At 36.4% G+C, this 19,736-nt stretch overlaps 1 pseudogene; it reads left to right on the forward strand.

Moving 5' to 3' along the window:
• The first annotated feature begins 18,733 nt into the window (after window positions 1-18,733).
• On the forward strand, window positions 18,734-18,859 carry LOC127676822 (uncharacterized; annotated as a pseudogene).
• The last annotated feature ends 877 nt before the right edge of the window (window positions 18,860-19,736 follow it).

The raw sequence follows: 19,736 nt of genomic DNA on the forward strand, positions 1-19,736 counted from the left end.
AACCACTAAGCCCTTAGTACATACAGAAGTATTAGAAAGAGTTATACACCTGTAATCCCAGCACTCTGGGAGGCAGAGGCAGGTGGATTTCTGAGGGTCTACAGAGTGAGCTCCAGGACAGCCACGGCTATACAGAGAAACCCTGTCTCGAAAAAAAAACAAATCCAAAAAAGCCCAAAAATAATAAGAAAGAAAGAAAGAAAGAAAGAAAGAAAGAAAGAAAGAAAGAAAGAAAGAAAGAAAGAAAGAAAGAGTTATACAGACTGAAGAGAAGAATCAACACATCCAAGGGGGTTGAAGAGACAACCTAAATATCACAAGGACAGTTTTTAAATAAAAATCTGACTAGGAAAACACCAAACATAACAAAAATCAACAAAATGAAGAATTAATATACACTGTTCAATAATAACTTTGATATCAGTGATCTCAATTCCCCAACGTTGGTGGCGCACGCCTGTAATCCCAGCACTCTGGGAGGCAGAGGCAGACAGATTTCTGAGTTCAAAGCCAGCCTGGTCTACAGAGTGAGTTCCAGGACAGCCAGGGCTACACAGAGAAACCCTGTCTCGAAAAAAAACCAAAAAAAATAAAAAAAATTAAAAAAAAGAGAGAGATAAGACCACTCCATACTGATTAAGGTTTATGAAGATGACAACTCTAAGGTAGTGTTTGTCTTTGACCCTGAGGTATGTTTCCTGTAAGCAGCAAAATGTAGGGTCCTGTTTACGTATCCATTCAGTTAGTCCGTGTCTTTTTATTGGGGCATTAAGTCCATTGATGTTAAGAGATATTAAGGAATAGTGATTGTTACTTCCTATCATTTTTGACGTTATTTTTTAAATTTGAATGCTTAACTTCTTTTGGGTTTGATGAAAGGTTACTATCTTGCTTTTTCCAGGGTGAAGTTTCCCTCCTTGTATTGGTGTTGTCCTCCTATTATCCTTTTTAGGGCTGGGTTTGTGGATAGATATTGGGTAAACTTGGTTTTGTCATGAAATATCTTAGTTTCTCCATCTATGGTGATTGAGAGTTTTGCTGGATATAGTAGTTTTGGTTGGCATTTGTGTTCTCTTAGAATCTGCATGAGATCTGCCCAGGACCTTCTAGCCTTCATAGTCTCAGGTGAAAAGTCTGCTGTGATTCTGATAGGTCTTCCTTTATATGTTACTTGGCCTTTTTCTCTTACTGCCTTTAGTATTCTTTCTTTGTTTAGAACATTTGCTGTTTTGATTATTATGTGACGGGAAGTATTTCTGTTCTGGTCCAGTCTGTTTGGAGTTCTGTAGGCTTCTTGTATATTCATGGGCATCTCTCTCTTTAGGTTAGGGAAGTTTTCTTCCATAATTTTATTGAAGATATTTGCTGGCCCTTTAAGTTGTAAATCTTCACTCTCATCTATGCCTATAATCCTTAGGTTTGGTCTTCTCAATGTGTCCTGGATTTCCTGGATTTTTGGGTTACAAGCTTTTTGCATTTTGCATTTTCTTTAACTGTTGAGTCCATGGTTTCTATGGAATCTTCAGCATCTGAGATTCTTTCTTCTCTAAACATTTATGCTCTGAACACAGTGCTTCAAATCTTAGCAAACAATACTGGATATGAAGTCACAAATTCACCCAATACAATGATAGTGAGTGACTTCAGCATCCCACTCTCACTAATAGGTTATTAAGACAAAAAGTAAAATAGATACATTGAAGTTAAATGACACTGTAGATCAAATTGGACTTAACTGACACCTACAGAACATTCCACTCAAAGAATTCTTTCTCATCAATCAATAGGAGTTTTGAGAATATGAATTTCGAGGATTTTGAGGATAGATCTATTAGTTGAGAATAGAGCACATAATAGGACACAAAGAATCTCTTAACAAATATATGAAGATTGAAATAATTTCTTATATTCTATCTAATTACAATCAAATAAGGTAAGAAATTAACAGCCATAGATACTTCAGAAATGACACAAACTCATAGAGATGAGACAGCACATTAGTAAATGATGAATGAGTCATTGAAGAAATAAAAAATTTTTTAAAGTTTCTAGAATTGAAGGAAAATGAAACATAACCTATCAAAAGCCATGGGATCTAGTGAAAGCTGGTCTAACTTTATAGCTGAAAGTGCTTATGTTTCAAAATCCAAAATATCTCGAATAAAGAAATGATGCAGAAGAAACAAGAGCAAATCAAACCCCAAAATAGTAGATGGGAAAAATAATGAAGATCAAGGACCAAAAAAATCAATGAAATAAGACAAATTTTAAAAATTCATAAAACAAAGACTTGGGTCTTCAAAAAAGTAATCAACATTAACAACACCTTAGTCAAATTAACATAAAATGAGAGAAGACCCAAATTAATAAGATTAGAAGTGAAAAGGGAGATACTGTAACAGATATCAATGACATCCAGAAAATTATATGGAAAAATCCATAAAAACATATATATTGCAAAATCTGAAAGAAATGGATGAATTTTTAGGTGAATATAATGTGCCAAAGTTAAAAAAAAGGATAAATAATTTAAGGAGACATATATCAAGAAATAAGATTGAAGAAGTAATAAGGGAAACAAAAATCTTACAACTGAAGTCACCTCAGGTAGAGATAAAGGGGACTGAGAAATAAAATGTCAGGTGTGGTGATGAGGGAGATGGGCAGAGTACATCCCCGTTCATATGCAGATGGTTGATGGAAAGTTTTTTGATTTTTGTTTTCAGTTGGTGTGAGTATTTGTAGATGACAGAAAGCAAGAAAGGAGTCATGGTCATTGAAGGGAAGGCCTTTGTCTGGGAAGGGAAGTGGAAAAACACGTATGATATGAAAATAGAAAGGAGCATTCTAGAGTGGAAAGGTCGAAATGGGGCTGGGGAAAAAGGATAGGAGAAACATGTAGGTTGGGGAGGAGTGTCAATGAAAACTAAAAATTGGGGCTGGTGAGATGGTTTAGCGGTTAAGAGCACTGACTGCTCTTCTGAAGGTCCTGAGTGCAAATCCCAGCAAGCACATGGTGGCTCACAACCATCTGTAATGAGATCTGATGCCCTCTTCTGGTGTGTCTGCTTTAAAAAAAATTTTTTTAATTAAAAAAAAAAAGAAAGAAAGAAAACTAAAGATGTATGGGGGAAGAATCATACAGAAACCTACGTCTATATAAACAAACTGAAACATATAATTTTCAAAATGTTTGCACAGAGGTACCCTATATGAGTTGATAATGCTGTCAGAAACCATAAACAAACATCTCAATGTAGGCTATGGAATATGGTATGAGTTGTTGGCCAGGGAGTCCCTAGTGGCTTCCAAAATAATACAAGTTGTTGTCATTGCTCTTGGTTGCCTACTACTAGTAGGAAGACAGAAATTTTTGGTTCTTGGATACAGAAATCAGGCTAGAATCTTCCTCTATGCCTAGCTGACTTCCACTGAACCAAACAGTGCTATGAAGTTTGCTAAGGGGGATGTGGAACCACCAAGAGTCTTTCTCAACAGTAGATACTGCATGCTACAAACTATTTGTCAGGCAAGAGATGACACTAGAGCATTATTAGTGACACTGTTTAGGAGGTTGTCAATTGCTTCCTGGTTGGATTAAAAAATGGCTCTGTGGAAAGGAATATGTGCTTGCTCCTGTAAACCTGGTCAAAAGCCTGTGGGTGGGAAGGTCAAAGGCAAGAGGGGAAATATACTACTGGTGCTTTGCTAAATCGATAAATAGGCAAACTTCTTCTTAAATATTTATGATTATACCAGCCTTTCTCAGTATGTGCCAGAAGAGCCTCTTTTTGCAGAAGGTAATAATTAATACATAGATGCACAATTGGATGAGGGTGTTGAGAATGTGTGGTTGTTGAGCACTCAGCCCTAAGCTAGGCATCTATATAACACCATCTAAGTCTCAACAAACATCACAGAAGAGGAAATGGAAAGACGGGAAGAGTCAAAGGATGAGAAGTGATATGAAAAGTGGTATCTTCTAGATATGATACGGCTCTCACAATCAAGAATTCTCCAGCAGTAGCTGCTTGTTCAGAACCTGCTAAAAATAAAAAGAGACATAGAAATTGGAATGGAAATAGTTAAGGAAAAGAATATAATCAGTAGGAGTCAGGGAAGAATAAGAAAGACTAAGAGTGAGCAAGATCAGTATGCTTTGTATATGGATTTAAAATTGTCCACAGAAGAGAAATAAGACTGCAGTATCATTGCTAGTCTCAAAGTCCCACTAAATAATATGGATTACTGTATGCTTTATGCTTTAAAACAATTCAATAGCTCTAAGGAAAAAGAAGGAAAAATGTGATCCAAATGTATATGGGTCTCATTCAATGCAGTATCTTTATGTCCCAAGCATGCAATTGTTCCCTCATGGGATGTGGGATGTGGCCTATAAGGGCTGGCTTAGGAAGAAAAGACTAGACTCTGATTAAAAGAAGATTCTATGTCTTTTCAGGAATCAGCCTGAAGTGGACAGCTGCCAGGTTATAGCCTTCCCAGGACACCCCTGAAGGACACCTTCATATTGGCAAAAACTTGGCTCATGCACATGCACATGTTAGCTTATGCATCTTGTTTGAGAGGGAAAAATGGCTAGAATAAGATTATATATTAATTCATAGACTATTAACCAGTGATTTGGCTGGATATTTAGAATTTTGGAAGAAGCATGATGGAAATGCATGAAAAAGACATTTTTTTGGAAGAGGTATATAGATCAACCTCTCAAAATAGGCAAAAATTGTGAATATTTTATCCCATATAAACTCACAAAAAGGTGACCCTAGGAAAGGAGGACGTCAGTAATTAAATGGGTAGGATGACCCATCCTGTGGATAATAGTTAACCTCTTTCCCTAGCCATCCTAGCCATTTCCCATAAACAAAGTAATCATGGTGGGGAAATGAAAGTTATAAATGGACACCGCAATATGGATCTCCATATACTAAGACTGATGTGGCTACAGCTCTTTCTGAGTGCCAAATCTGCCAACAGCTAAAACCAGTGTTGTGCCTGATATAGCACCATTCCCAGGAGTGATCAGTCAGTGACCTATGGAAGACTGAGTATATTGAATTACTTTCATTATGGAAAGTGTAGAGCTTCATTCTTGTTGGAATAGCTTCTTATTCTGAGTGTGGATTTGCTTCTCTCCCATGTAATGCTTCTGCCTGAATAGTCACCCATAGAATTTTTATGTTATTTTACATATTATTGATTCTGTCAAAGAAAGCCACTCATAATGAAAGACATATGACAGTGGGCTTATGCTGATGAAATCCATTTTTTTATTCTATTTTCTCTCCCATTTTGAAGCAGCTAACTTAGTAGAATGGTCAAATGCTCCATTGTGAAGATGAAATTACAGCGCACTTACTGGGGCTTAGAAGAAGTTGCCACATTATCAGAATAATTTATCACAGCTATAGTGGTAAATTTAAGTGTTTTTCCACAATAGTTGTAAGAGCAAATAATTCTAGAGAGTGTAGGAATCCTTGAGTCCAAAGGTATCTCTTGTTGCTACCATGTCTGGTGATTAAGGTCAATGAGAAGCTACAACATCAAGGTCCAGACAGAATGATAAATTCCTGAAGAATGTAAGTCACCTCTCCTGCTGAGGTGCTTGCAGAGGGTGAAAAGAATATGGAATAAATAATAGAAGGTAGTTATTAATGCCATATCCAATGACCTAAATTAAGATTAAAATTCTAAAAATATATATTTGGGTCCTATATTATTAACATGCTTGAGTATATGTTCTAGTCAGTGCTCTAAAGAGACACTGTTATGAAGAGACAACATGACCATGGCAACTATTATAAAGAAAAACATTTAATTGGGGCCTACTTACAGGTTTAGAGGTTTGATCCATTATTGTTGTGGTGGGAAGCACGGCAGCATGCAGAAAGGAAGACATAGTGCTGGAGAAGCTGAGAATTCTACATCTGGATCAGTAGGCAGCAGGAATAAAGATAGAGAGACACTGGGGCTGGCTTGGGATTCTGAAACCTCAAAGCCCACACTTTAGCTTTGGCACACTTCTTCCAAACAAGGCCACGCTAAATCCAATAAGGTCATACCTCCCAATAGTGCCACTCCCTATGAGCTTATGAATGCCATTCTCATTCAAACATAACAGTATGTATGCACATTTATTAGGCAGAAATCCATGTTTTTCTTCCTATCCTAGTCCTTTCTATATACCATAACATGGACTGGGGTAATATTAACATTGAATGTTAAATCTAAGCTATCCCATTCAAAGTGTGTTATACCGGAAGAGCAAGCATTCCTTGAGATGTTGGCACTCTTCTAGAAGAAGAATTAGTACATTTTTGTTGTACATGGAATCGTTGTATCACATTAGGTGGAATTATGACCTTGTTCTCTTTGTTTGGGTTTTAAGTAAGACTATGGAGAGTGGTTGGATTTCAAGGGATGGACTCAGGATTGTTGATCTTGACAGTCAGTTTGATGGGAATCAGACTCTGCTGGGGGACACATTCCCCTGACTACATTCATGAAAATGTTTCCAGGGAGGATTAACTGAATGGTTTTTAAAAAATAAAATAAAATAAGCCCTCAAACTGGGCAGTACCTTCCAATGGACAAGAGGTCCAAGGAAATAGCAGTAGATCATCTGTGTTTGTGTCTTTCTAAGTGAAGATACCTCTTGTGGCTATCACATGATACTCTACTGACACCACACTGTAACTAGCTTCCTAGGCCTGAAGCATGGATTCAGTGCCAGTGAATCACCCATAATCTTCCAGGTTTTCCCACAGAAAAAGGTCACTGAGGCATGTAGTTTTGTGAACCGGGCTGCTATGGCTCTCAGACTCACCAGTGCACAAATGGTCATTGTTAAACTACTCAGGACTTTATATAATATATATTCCTACTGATTTTAGTTCCTTCAGATACCTTGACTAGTGCAGCTCACCATCTTTAATTGAGTTTATCTCCTTGGAAGTTGTAGTTCCCTGTGCTTTTATACGACTAGTTGATAACACCAAACTGTTCCTAGTGCTCTATGGAATGAAAATGTGTTGACTATGATACTATAAGAAGCTAATGAGAATTGTGACAACTGTTGCTTCTCAATCAATCCAAATATTGTATATCGAGGGTAAAGTGCAATCTTTTTTATTGTACCAATAATCCAGCTGAATTTGAATGTAATCCTACCTTGATGTTTAAAGATAAATGATAGGTAGATTGATAGAGAGAGAGACAGACAGACAGACAGATGATAGATATGTAGATAGTAGCTGGTCAGCAAGTAAATTGGCAAGTAAATAAATGATAGAAAGACCAACAGATAGGCAGAACTGTATTGGACTCATCTAGACAAATTGTGTCCCTGTAAATGGTAACATCAGAGAAACTGTTCTGCTGCCACTGCTAATGTTCTCTGCCATCACTTATCCTCACTGCAAATTTTGATGGCAGCACATTTTCACTGAGCTTAGTCTTATGATGCAGGGAATGCAACTCTGTTCAAAGTCAGAAAGACATTCTGATAATTTAATGTGGGGTGTATAGCACAGTGCATGAGCCAGCTCATTTGTACCCCTTAGTGCTTTGAAATGTTTTTTTGATCTGTTCCAAGAGACTGGGCAATTTCTTCTGTCTTTAATAGGCAATCCTAATTTCTATCTTAGTAACAACTTGTAGACACATTCACTGCCAGAGTCAGATGGAGCAAATAAGTTTTGTTTTTGCTAGGAGATATAAAATTGAATCCATTGTCCAAGAACAAATATGCTCTTTTACACGGTTTTCACATTATTTTACAAACACAATTTTGCTTTAAAATGAGAAAATTACACTGTAATATTGGGGTCCATTAATTTACACAAATGCAACATGTTCTAGGAATGTACAAAATGAATTGGTATAACAGAATAAAAATGGCTGAGACCTACTGATATATACCTACTGTACCAAGCTTAGTATATGGACACATGCCTTCTATGATTGCATTTAACAATAATCATAGGATACACTCCAACTTTACAGGTAAGATTTAAAGTGAGTACATACATCTGATGACTGATGAAATAAGTTTCTGTGAAAAAATATAAAATTCTTTATGTCAGAAAATGTCTGTTTGCTACTGTGATATAGTATTCCTACGTATTTCCCTAACAATATGATATTGTGTCTATTTAATCCCAGAAACAATGAAGAAAATTACCAAAGAAACAACGTGGAAACCCCAAGCCAACCCAATATGTTTAAGAACTAAGTGTCATTATGAAGAAAGAACAGAGGGCAAAATGAGCAGAAACGAGTTGACTATGGAAAAAGAATATTATCTTCATTTTCTACCATTTACTAAGCTAAATTCCTAATGGATTAGAGGATTATATGAAAAAATAAAATTTTGAAATAATAGATTGTCAATAGGGACCAGAAAACTCACTTCCAAAAAAAGAATAAATACGTTTGATAAATAAAAAATTTAAATATTTATAAGATGGGAATGTGGGTGAGGACCTTGGAGGAGTTGGGAGAAAAACAGGGAATGAAATTAATATGATCAAAATACACCATATGAAATTCTCAAAGAATTAAAATAAATATGACTTTTAAGTCCCTTCCTCTCCCCCAAATAATTATGGCGCTATTTTGCAGGTAGGGACTGTAGGAATGGAGAGGAAATAAGAGGATAATGAGGTAGATATGTTCGCAATACATTGTTAACATGTTTGAAATTGTAAAACTTTAGTAAAACTAATTTTAAATTTAAATTCTTCTATTCATAGTAAAAGGTAAGCAACCAATAAGAAGCATTTGAAATATGAATGTGAAACATTAGATTAAATCTTTAATATAAAAAGATAAATAACAATTTATTTTTAAGAACCTAATAATTCATAACAATGTGAAGAAAGGATATAAGTAGCAAATTCTCAAAGGAAGCATGCTAATGGTAATCAATAAAAACACTGAATCTCAAGAAATTTAATATTCAAATTCTAATAGTTTTAGCCCAACCAAGTTTTGTCTTTTCTCAAAATTCAGTGAGTGAGCAAAGAAAATGAATATTTCATATTACACCATAGAACTGTAAATTGATGAGCCTTTTCTCAAGGGTAATTTAAAGACTTTTCAAATGTACACATTTTCTTTGGCAGAATTACTTACACCATTGCTTTATGGACTCAGAAACCTATCACGAATGAAAACTTAACTATGTGTAAAAAAAAACTATATGCAAATATATATCATAAAATTACTTGTTATACTCTTAAAAATAAGAATCAATTTTGATGTAGAGGAGCAGGTAACAATTGGATCTACTACTGAAAGTCTGTCTGCTAAGCCAGTGCATTAAATGTCAGAGACTTTGTGTAGACTTTACAGTAATATCAGGACACAACTACATTTGAAAGAAAATAGTTTAGGCTTAAGGAGATGGTTCAGTTGGTAAAGTGTTTGCTATGCAAGCATAAGAATGTAAGATCAGGCCCCAGGATCTACTTTTAAAAGCCAGGCGTGGCTCTTATAATACCAGCACTGGCAAGATGGATCCCTGGGATCACCAGTGTAGCCTGTGTTGACTTTAAGGTCAATGAGAGACAATGTTCCAAAACACAAGGAGGTGGCATCTGAGGAACGAACTGAGGTCAACCTCTAGCTTCTACACATGCATATTTGTATACACGTGAACAAGTACACACACATATACACACAAAAGAAGTGGAAATCTACACATGCATATTTGTATACACGTGAACAAGTACACATACATATACACACAAAAGAAGTGGAAATGTTTTTAAATTATGGAAGTAATCATATTTCATGGCAAGTAATTATTTTTTATTTATTTTGCCTACTTTTATATGTCTCCTTAAAAAAAACTTATAATAAGAATATGTTCTATTTCAGCCATGATGTGGAAAGCAAAGGACCACTTTGGCAAGCATGATAAAAGGGCAAAAGCAAGACATTTCTTATTCCTCTCTTTATAAACAATGCAGATACTAAAAGCTATGTGCAACAACGTTGCCTTAGCTGTGAATCTCAATGCTTCCTCAAGTAGAGAAGATGAGGTCATTGTCACTCAGTATTTTAGATTTTGAGGTGTAATAAGACAATATCTTGATAATAGGGGGAAATTTTTAATATACATCTATACTTGAATAACTTTACACCGTAGACTATGGAGTGGTGGACCTTGATGGTGCTATTTATAATACAAAGTTCTCAGATGGTGTCTGGTGCCTTTTACTCAGACCCTTCCCTTTCCTGAGGGCTAAAGAAGCACTCAGATACAAGTCTGCTCAGCAGCACAGTCTGGATTTTCACTTATTCAAATACAGAAGAAAAAAACGCATGTAATTATAAATATTTTTTAAATAAACCAAATTCTTTCAACTGAGAACTTAAACCATATGTATCACTGTCTTGTCAAGTGGACAGACCACCTCAAATAAAGTTCTCTTCTAAAACTGGTTTAAAAACAGCACTGTCACCCTCATGGCAAAGGCTTTTCGCCCTGCCTCTCCAAGCCTCCTAACTCTTTTACCCTCCCAGCAATAAAAGCAAGATACAACCTTGCCAGTAAATTGAGGCTGTCTTGGGCACCCTGCAGCTTCCATCAGCTTGCAATGAGAGCCTGTATTTCCACCATTCTGTGTTAGAACTCTGACATATGGTAGGAACCCAAAACTGTCTCTCCCAGGTAGGAGTTGAAATTTCGGGTGGTGGTATCCTTTACTGTCTGACTCCTTAAAACAGGTTTTTGTTTTGTACTTTTTCCCCTTTCTTCCTAACACAGAGAAAACCCAAATGCGCAGGTGACAATACTTTGATCAATGGTCACAAGAAGCAGTCACATGAGGCACATAGCTTCCCCAGCTTTTTATAACATGAAAGTACATCATCACTGTAAAATAGGGAGAGACATCACTGTAGCAACAAAACTTTCAAACTGTTGCAAAGTAGAGGAAAATTGAGTGGTGGTTTACTTCCATCTTAATGCTGCAAGATTTAACACCCTTCCTTTCTTCCAAAGCCACACAGTTTTAAAGTGATGTCTGTCTGATTTAATGTGTTTAAGCAAAAAGATACCCCCCTCCCAAACATCTCTCATTTAAAAGCACTATCCGGGTGGCAGTAACTATGGCATCAATTACAAAAATGTTACTGACAACAAAAACATTCAACTCGCCAGCAAAGGTCAGCAGTAAATCTCTCTAAAATATGTACAGCTCATAAAAGTAATGGGTCGACAACTGTGAGGGAAACAGATGTTCATAAAGCCAACGTTAACCACGAAGACACTGTAAAGCAAATAACAATGAGATTCATTTGACAACTTAATTCCAATGCTAAATTAACAGAAAAGACTGTTATTCATACGAGATGCATTGCAATCAAAGGCCTATTACGGTAGGCTATGGTCTGGAGAGTCTGTGGACCTCTGGGTGTGGGGAGTGGTTTGAATCCACCTTAAACTACCTCTTACACAAAGTGAGTTTGTACTCTTGAGTTTGTCTCTACCAGTAACATAACAAGATGAACATTTTGTCTGTTTCCTTTTCTCTTCACTTGGAAATGGGAAAATGTTATCTCCAATAATTCAGTTTTACCAAAGTCACCACAAAACAGAGTTAAAAAAAAATAGTGGCACCATTAGCAACTGTTATCTCCAAACATCAGTATTAGGGATGCAAAGACCAAAAGAGAGCCAAAGTGGAGATTCCCAGAACACCTAGGGATGTGTAAGCACAGGTGTGAACAGTCATCCAGCTCTCATGAACACCAGGCTGTTGCCAGCTGAAGACAGACTCTCTGTTTGCATTTTGTTTCTACAAACAAAAGGATGTTGCAAGAGGGTCACTTTCTACTGCCCAGCGATGTGTGCTGCTTGGCATATCCACACACAAAGCCTGACCCCCAAACAGAAGCATTTCCAATTATGCTCTTGGGTGTGGAGGAAACCTTAGGGTCTGCGCTGTGCATGTGACCACCACTCCTGCAGCAGGCAGAGTTTGGGTGGCCTTGCTGGGCTCCTGGTTGCCTGCTCTTGGCTGCAGGCTCTGATGAAGGGCATAGGGCAGCAGTAGCCTTAAATCTTCAGAAAATTAAGACAGCTTCAATGGCTTGGCTTGAACTGATTATATCATTGAAAAGAGGCAGAGATTAAGCAATGCACTGGGGCAAAAAGATCTGGGATCCTAGGGCAAGTTTCTCAGTTTCTCTCAACAAAAAGAGACTCATGTGTAAACAAAGATTTTGTTCTTCACTAAATAAATGGTACTAAAGCTCACTCTTGCTGAAATAACAGTTTTACTCAGGGTCCTTATGATTTCGCATGTTGCACACCAGACAGTTGATTATGACCTGGTCTTCCTCTTCAGCAAAAGCTAGGTCTGTGGTCATTCACCAAATCACCATTTTGGATTTGTTCAGTCTTTTATGTTTTTTTTTGTTTGTTAGTTTGTTTTTGTTTTGTGCATATTTTGAGCCTATAGATGTTCTCATTAAGTCAGAAGAAATGCATCACACTGTTGCTTTTCACTAGGAAGATTTGAATGTATATAACTTCAACTTGGATAATCACCAAGATTTGTTGGCTTAGTACTGAGAGGACAGCACTGCAAGAAATAAGGAAACAAAGACTAAAAGAATTTTTCTCTGACCTTCAGAAAACCAATCATTTAACTGAGAGTGCAGTGCGCTTACCTAGAATTCCCAAGGGTCTCAGTTTGATCTCCAACACAACACAATCTGTGTGCATGCACACAATTATTAAAGAAAAACCTTATAGCACATGAGCGCCAAAGGAAAGAAAAATAAAGAAAAAAAGAAAAACCTTTTCTGGCTTTGAAAGTAGTGTAAATTCATTATAAATAATTTGAGGTACCTAAATATACAGGGAGGAAATTACTCAGCAACCTGGAGAAAATAACTTTTTTAAAGCTTGGTTTAAACCAGTTTTTAAAGGTGAGGATGGTCCTGAATGTCCCCATGTGCCCCACACTCCCTTCTTATGTTAGGTATTTGAAGTTTGATTAACTGATTGTTACATTATTGTAATCTAAAGTCTCTGCTCTATTCAAGCTTTTAGATTTTACCTAATAACTATTTTCTGTCCCAACATCTCTTCCAAGAGTCCATATTACATTTAATGATCTCCATAGGAAACTCAAGACTGAGGTATTTTCTGTTTTCCCAATCCTTCAGGTGCAATGCCCTTGGTTTAAATGTCTTCAAGTTTTTTTTTTAAATTCATAAACTGGGATTTCTTATCATAAAGAGGAAGACCACAGAGATAAACATGATTTTCATTGCATGGCATCAGCAGTGCATGTTATCAATATGAAAATTTGACCATTGTTAGGATCTGGTGTGACCTGCAAAGGCCATGTCCTACGGACGTGGTCATTACCACATGTGCCACTCTAAGACTGTAGGATCTTTAAGAAGTAAGCTCCAGTAGAATGAAGTTAGGTCATGTGTCTGGAAGGAGACATGGGACTCAGCAGCCTCCCTTCTGTGTTCTTCTCTGCTTCCAAGTACTGTGAAGTGAACACCCTCCTGTGCACCCACTTCCACCATAATACTCTATCAGGCTACAAGTAGCTGACCATGGCCTAGAACTCTTGAACATGCCAACACTGAGACAAAATAAGCTTTATTGCCTTTTGACTTTCTCAGGTAATTCACCACAGTGATGGCAAGTTGGTCAAAACATTACTCTCCAGGAAAACTTATCAACCAGTTAAGGCTTTGTTTAGCCATTTTCTCCTCTACTAAATGACTCTTTCCTATGTGCATTGTGTATATATGTGTCCTTGGAAATGACTTCATTAACTAGATCATGATGCTTACATATATGTATTTAGTGAACAAGGTCCTCTTTGCAATGAAGTCACCATATGCAGCCTACAAACAAGGGAAGGGAAGTTCTGTTTGCTACCTCTTCTTGAAGAGTGTCCAATAATTAATTTAAGATTTTTATGCATGAGAAATTAGTTTGATCAAATTTTATTTAAGTAATTTTTGAAAAAAAAATTCTTAATTTATTCTACAGTAGTCTGTTGTATTATCTGAATAGACTCGTGAATTTTACTGAGGATTTCATGTAGTCCTGTCCTGATTTCTCACTTGGCTCAGTTGTTCTAGCTTTGGCCACTAGGAACTGTTTCTGTTAGATCTTTTGCCTCTTCAGTCAGCCCTGTCCTGTAAAACGTGTTTAAGTTTTCTGAGTAACATTCTTACTTTGGAACTCCATGATTTCCTTGTATATTTCCAGCCCAATCTTCAAGTGGGCCTTCGGCCAGGAAGCCTGGCTCCTTCTGCTGGAGCATGGTACTGGGAGCAAAACCAGCATGTCATGTGTATTGTTACTTCAATGTCGAACTCCAAAATGCTCTCATCTGAACATGTTCATGTTTCTCAATATTCTATGCACACATATATTGTTATAAGTTAAGCACTCATTCACTATGATGCCTCCAACTCTAATCTACTTCTACCTAGGTGATTCTAACTTCTCCCACTTGGTTATCACATCCTCACACTCCAATGGAGAGAAAGCCAACTGGATCCCTTGAATTTGGTTGTGGTGAACATATGTGGTGCTACCTGAATAACTCATACTCCCTTGGAAGGGACTTCAACTAGAGCATAATGGTTATATACAGTCACTGGAACTTAGTTTACATAATTCACTAATTCCCAGTTAGTTCAATCAACATTCTTCCACTGAATGTATTATATACTCACCATAAAGTTGGCTTGTTTTGTGATATTCAGCATTCCATCTTTGATAACTATGATTTTTTGTTTAGATTACATTCATCTGGGAATGGGGCTGTAGCTACATTGACAGAGTACATGCTTATTATGCATAGAACTCTAGGATGAATCCCTACACTGTGTACAGCTAGATTTGATGTTGGATGCCTGCAATCCCAGTAATTGGGAGACAAAGAAGAGAATCAGGAGTTCAGTTATTCTTCACTATATAGTGAGTTCAAGGCCATGCTGAGCTACATGCAACACTGTCTCTTTTATAAAAAATAATATAACTTTACTCTTTTTGCTCTTAAAAAAATATCTAGATTTTGAGGAATTCCACCATTACAACCACAAAAAGAGTTGTAATACTCCAACAAAAATCTTCTATGCTTTATATACAAAGCTCTCCCTCTCCCCTTGTGAGCATGTAGCACTGACATTTTACTGTCTTAATAGTTTTACCATTTATTTTAAAACTCTTATAATTGCACTCATACAACATGTAACCTTACTTCACTAGGCAGTGCTTAAGTAAATATTTGTTCTGTTTCCTAAGGCTGGTGATTAATCTCTTTTTATCACTACAAGTTATTCTGTTGTCTGGATGTACCATGGTCCAACTGTCCATTCTCCCAATGAATTCATTTAATCAGCAGATTGATCCCATGTTTGGCAAATGTGGATATTGCTACTACACACAGGCACACACAGATTTTCAATCTTTTTAAATTGAATTAGTATGTACTCAGGTCACCTAATCCTTTGGCAAAAGTGTGTTTGACTTTGTAAGAAGCTGACAGTCTTATTTCCAACATAGTTGTACTAGTTTCTGTCCCTACCGGTGGTAAACAGCTCAGTAATGATCAGATTCTGATCATTAGAACTCTCAGCAATTTCTGTCTCATTACTCCATAACATGACCAGCCATTAGCCATTGCTGTTAATGTTTTGAATTTAAGCCATTCTGGTTTTCTTTATCTATGTGTGTGTATGTGTGTGTGTGTGTGTGTGTGTGTGTGTGTGTGTGTGTGTGTTTCTGTCTGTGCATGTGTGTGTGTTTCTGTTTGTCAGTGTGTATGTGTGTGTGTCTGTCTGTCTGTCTGTGTGTTTCTGTTTGTCTGTGTGTATGTGTATGTGTGTGTGTTTCTGTTTGTCTGTGTGTGTGTACGTGTGTGTGTGTATGTGTGTGTAAGTGTATTGCATACTGTATAGAAGTCAACATTTGCTGTCTTTCTCTATCACTCTCCACCTTATTTTTTGAGTCAGGGTCTCTCGAACCTGGAGATCATCCATTTAGAAAGGATGGCTAGCCAGCAAACTCCAGAACAAACCATCTCCAAATCCTCAGCATTAATATTACAACATACTTTGCAATATCTGGCTTCTATTTGGGTGTTGGGGGTTGGAATTCAGTTTCCTATACTTTCATGACAAACACATTAGCAACTTGCCCATCTGCCATCCCCTTCAGTCATTCTAATACATGTGCACTCATTGTTTTAATGTGTAATTTCCTAAAAACAAATGATGTTGAACACCTTAATATCCTTGTTGACATTCTTTTTTTTTTTTATGAAATGCCCTCCAATGTGTTTTTCTTTAGTATTATTCTAGTTATTGGAGAGGTGTTGCCATTTTATACAAACTTTGAAGCTACTTTGCAGTTGTGAGTTTACTTTGTGATGTATAGACCAAATTTGGGGAAAAAAAACAATACCTCAGTCCTTAAACTACCATCCCATGTGCATAGAACAAGACTCTATTTCTTCAGATTTTTCAATTTCTTTCATCAAGTTATTAATTTTCTGCATAAGGACTTGGTACATGGTATGATTAGACTTGTTCCAGCATGTGTCATTTTTTACTTTTATGCATTTATTTTAATTTTATGTGTATGGATGTTTTGCATCTATATATGTCTATGTAACTTGCATGCCTGATATACACAAAGACTAGAAAAGAAACTGGAGTTACAGATCATTGTGAGCCACCATGTGGGTGCTAGGAATTAACCTGAATCTTTTGGGAGAGCAGTTAGCATTGGGAGAGCCCTTAAGCATTGAATCATCTCTCCAGGCCCTATGTATTTCATTGTTCTCACTATGTTTGTAAATATCATTTTATTGATTATTACTGTTACATAGGAAAACAATTGGTAGTTATATTACATCTTTATCCTGACAGCTTGATATTGTTGCCTTTTAGTTCCATTATCATTTTATTTGATTTCTGTCAGTTCCTTGGGATGTTCTTTATAAATAGGCATGCCATCTAAAACTGAAAGCTGGTTTACATTTTCCCTCTTAATCTTTATTTCTTACCTTCTCTTATCTTTTTGTACCGATACATCAGTGTTTCTGGTAGAGGAAATTTCCTTTCTTTGCCCCTGATCTTCGGAACAGATTATTAAGTTTTCAACCATTAAGAAACATGTTTTCTAGAATGTGTTTGTTAATGTCTGTATCAAGGGAGAGAAACTCCAATCTATTCCTTGTTTACTGAGAAATGTTATGAGAAATTAATGTCAAATTTTGTCAAATTGTTTTCCTGCGTGTATTGATATTATGACATGGTTTCAATTTTTTCTCTTGTGGTAAATCACATTGATAAAATTTATTCTTGTTAAATCTACCTTGTACATTCATAATCAGTGTTATGTGGCTGTGATATAGAGTTCTTTATACATATTCTTATATTGATTTCCTAATGTTTGTTAAGATTTTTTGCATCTTTACTCAAACACTATTGAATGCTTTTGCTTGTTTTCATGTTTCTGTTGCCCTCATCTGAGTTTGGTATTAGTGTACTAGTTACTACCTAGTGTACTAGTTAGTGTTCTAGTTGGTGACATGAACCTAGGAGAGTAGAGCCTAAAAGTCTCATGAAATAGCTATCTTGATTCAAGTCATCAGACAATTTATACTTTAAGGGTATTCTGAGGGTTTGGCAAAGTTCACTTGAGTATACAGTAACCAGGGCAAGGTCACATGAGTTTAGGCTATATGTAGTCATGTGAACATGTCCCTTGAAACATCATTGTGAATCATAATGGATAAGGTAAATGGGTAATCTAAGTAAACCCACTCCTATTTATCACTCCTTAGAAAGCCTGTTCCAAGAACAACACATTTTAAGGAGATTTCCAGACCTTAGCTCATTTCCATAGAGTTATCTCAAAAGTTCTCCTCACATAGTTTTATTTATGGGCCAATGTACACATGTCTAATAAAATTAATTTGTCAAAATTCCCTCTTCTGTTTTCTGACATATTCAAAGTTAATATTCCTGAAATACTTGAGATCCATCAAAAACACAATTTGGGCCAGGATTTGAGTTTTTTATTCAGTCAACTGAACATGGCTCTTTAGCTTTGCAAGTACAAATGGAGAAAATATTTCCCCATTAAATAACCTTGGAATCTTTGTTTAAAATAGTTGGTCATGGACATGTGAGTTGATTTCTGAATTAGTAATCTTGTCTCAGTGATCTCTGTGTTTACCTGAAGTCTGTGGTGTCTTAGTTAGTTTAGATATTTACTTTCTATGCCTTCTCAGTTCTCATCACTTTGAGTGGTATGTCATCTACATCAGCAGTCATGACCTCTGCAGAGAGAAATAGTTTTGCTTGCTGTGCCTCAGCCTGTTGATTATCTCTTTCACTTCTGAAGGATGTTTTCTCTGAATATAAAACTAGAAGAGACTGGGTGGTGGTGGCACACACCTTTAATTCCAGTGCTTGGGAGGCAGAGACAGGCAGATTTCTGAGTTAGAGGCCAGCCTGGTCTACAGAGTGAGTTCCAGGACAGCCAAGGCTATACAAAGAAACCCTGTCTTGGGGGTTGGAGGGGGTGGGACTAGAAGCGTGTGTTTGCTCACTCATTTTGATTTCCTTCTACATTAAATATCTTATTCCATTAATCTTTTCTTTTCCTGTTTTTAATAAACCATCCATTACAGCTTTTTGTCTTAGCTTTGCACAGTGGCACTATCATAACCAATGAGGTTTATCTGAGGTGCAATTATTGCTAATTGAAAACAATTTTCATTTTTAAATCTTGTTTTTCTAAAGATTAAGTGCTTTTTCCCTTCTAGGTTTTTCTTTTTTCAATATTTCACTTTGTCCCCAGTTTTGTCCACTTTGAACAATTTAATCTGTGATGACTTTAGCACAAAACCACTGGGCACTCCTATAACTTCCTGAACCCAAGACTGAGTGTCCATCTCACTATTCAGAGCAATACTTGCTTCAATATTTACTTTTCTTTCTCAATCTTACATTCTTTCTCTATTATTCTAATGTATGTTTCATATACTCATGAAAACAATTTCACAGTTCTTCAGTCTTCATTCAATTTTTTTTCTCTGTCTTCTAGCTTAGAGATGTCATCATCTGGCTTGTTTAGAAAGAATGCCCAAAACTTGGACATCCTACAAGAAGTCGAACAGCACATCTTCTCAGATTAAACAAGTCTGGGTCCCCAGTGGGGGTATCTGTAAGATTTAAATTTGTTCAACTCATTTGTTTATTAGTTGTTAAGGTTTATAGGACTATTGAGGATTCATGCTGATCCTTAGGTGGCTTTCCAACTTGAACTGCTGATATTTCCTAAGGAGGAGACATGGCTGTTCTTTAGGACATTAGCCAGTTTCATAAGCGAAACAACATTATTATTACACTGACTCATTCACTAAGATGCTAATAAACACCAACTTTACAACACTCTTTGAGTCAGACGTAACATTTTACTAATTTAGACATTAAAAAGTAAAATAAAATAGAATACACTTACTTTTATTTTTAATTTTTTAATTCTTGATTTTACATTTGGAAAAAATTCTTTAGGTTTACATATAATAATGTATTAATTTATCAAAATTTATACAACCAATCCTCAACTTATTGCATGTTAGATTTTTCTCACACTTACTATTAGAACAGTGTTATAATTAGAATAGTGTTACAAAGAGTGT

The sequence above is a fragment of the Apodemus sylvaticus genome, chromosome 1 (assembly GCF_947179515.1).
Source record: "Apodemus sylvaticus chromosome 1, mApoSyl1.1, whole genome shotgun sequence".
Classification (NCBI taxonomy): domain Eukaryota; kingdom Metazoa; phylum Chordata; class Mammalia; order Rodentia; family Muridae; genus Apodemus; species Apodemus sylvaticus.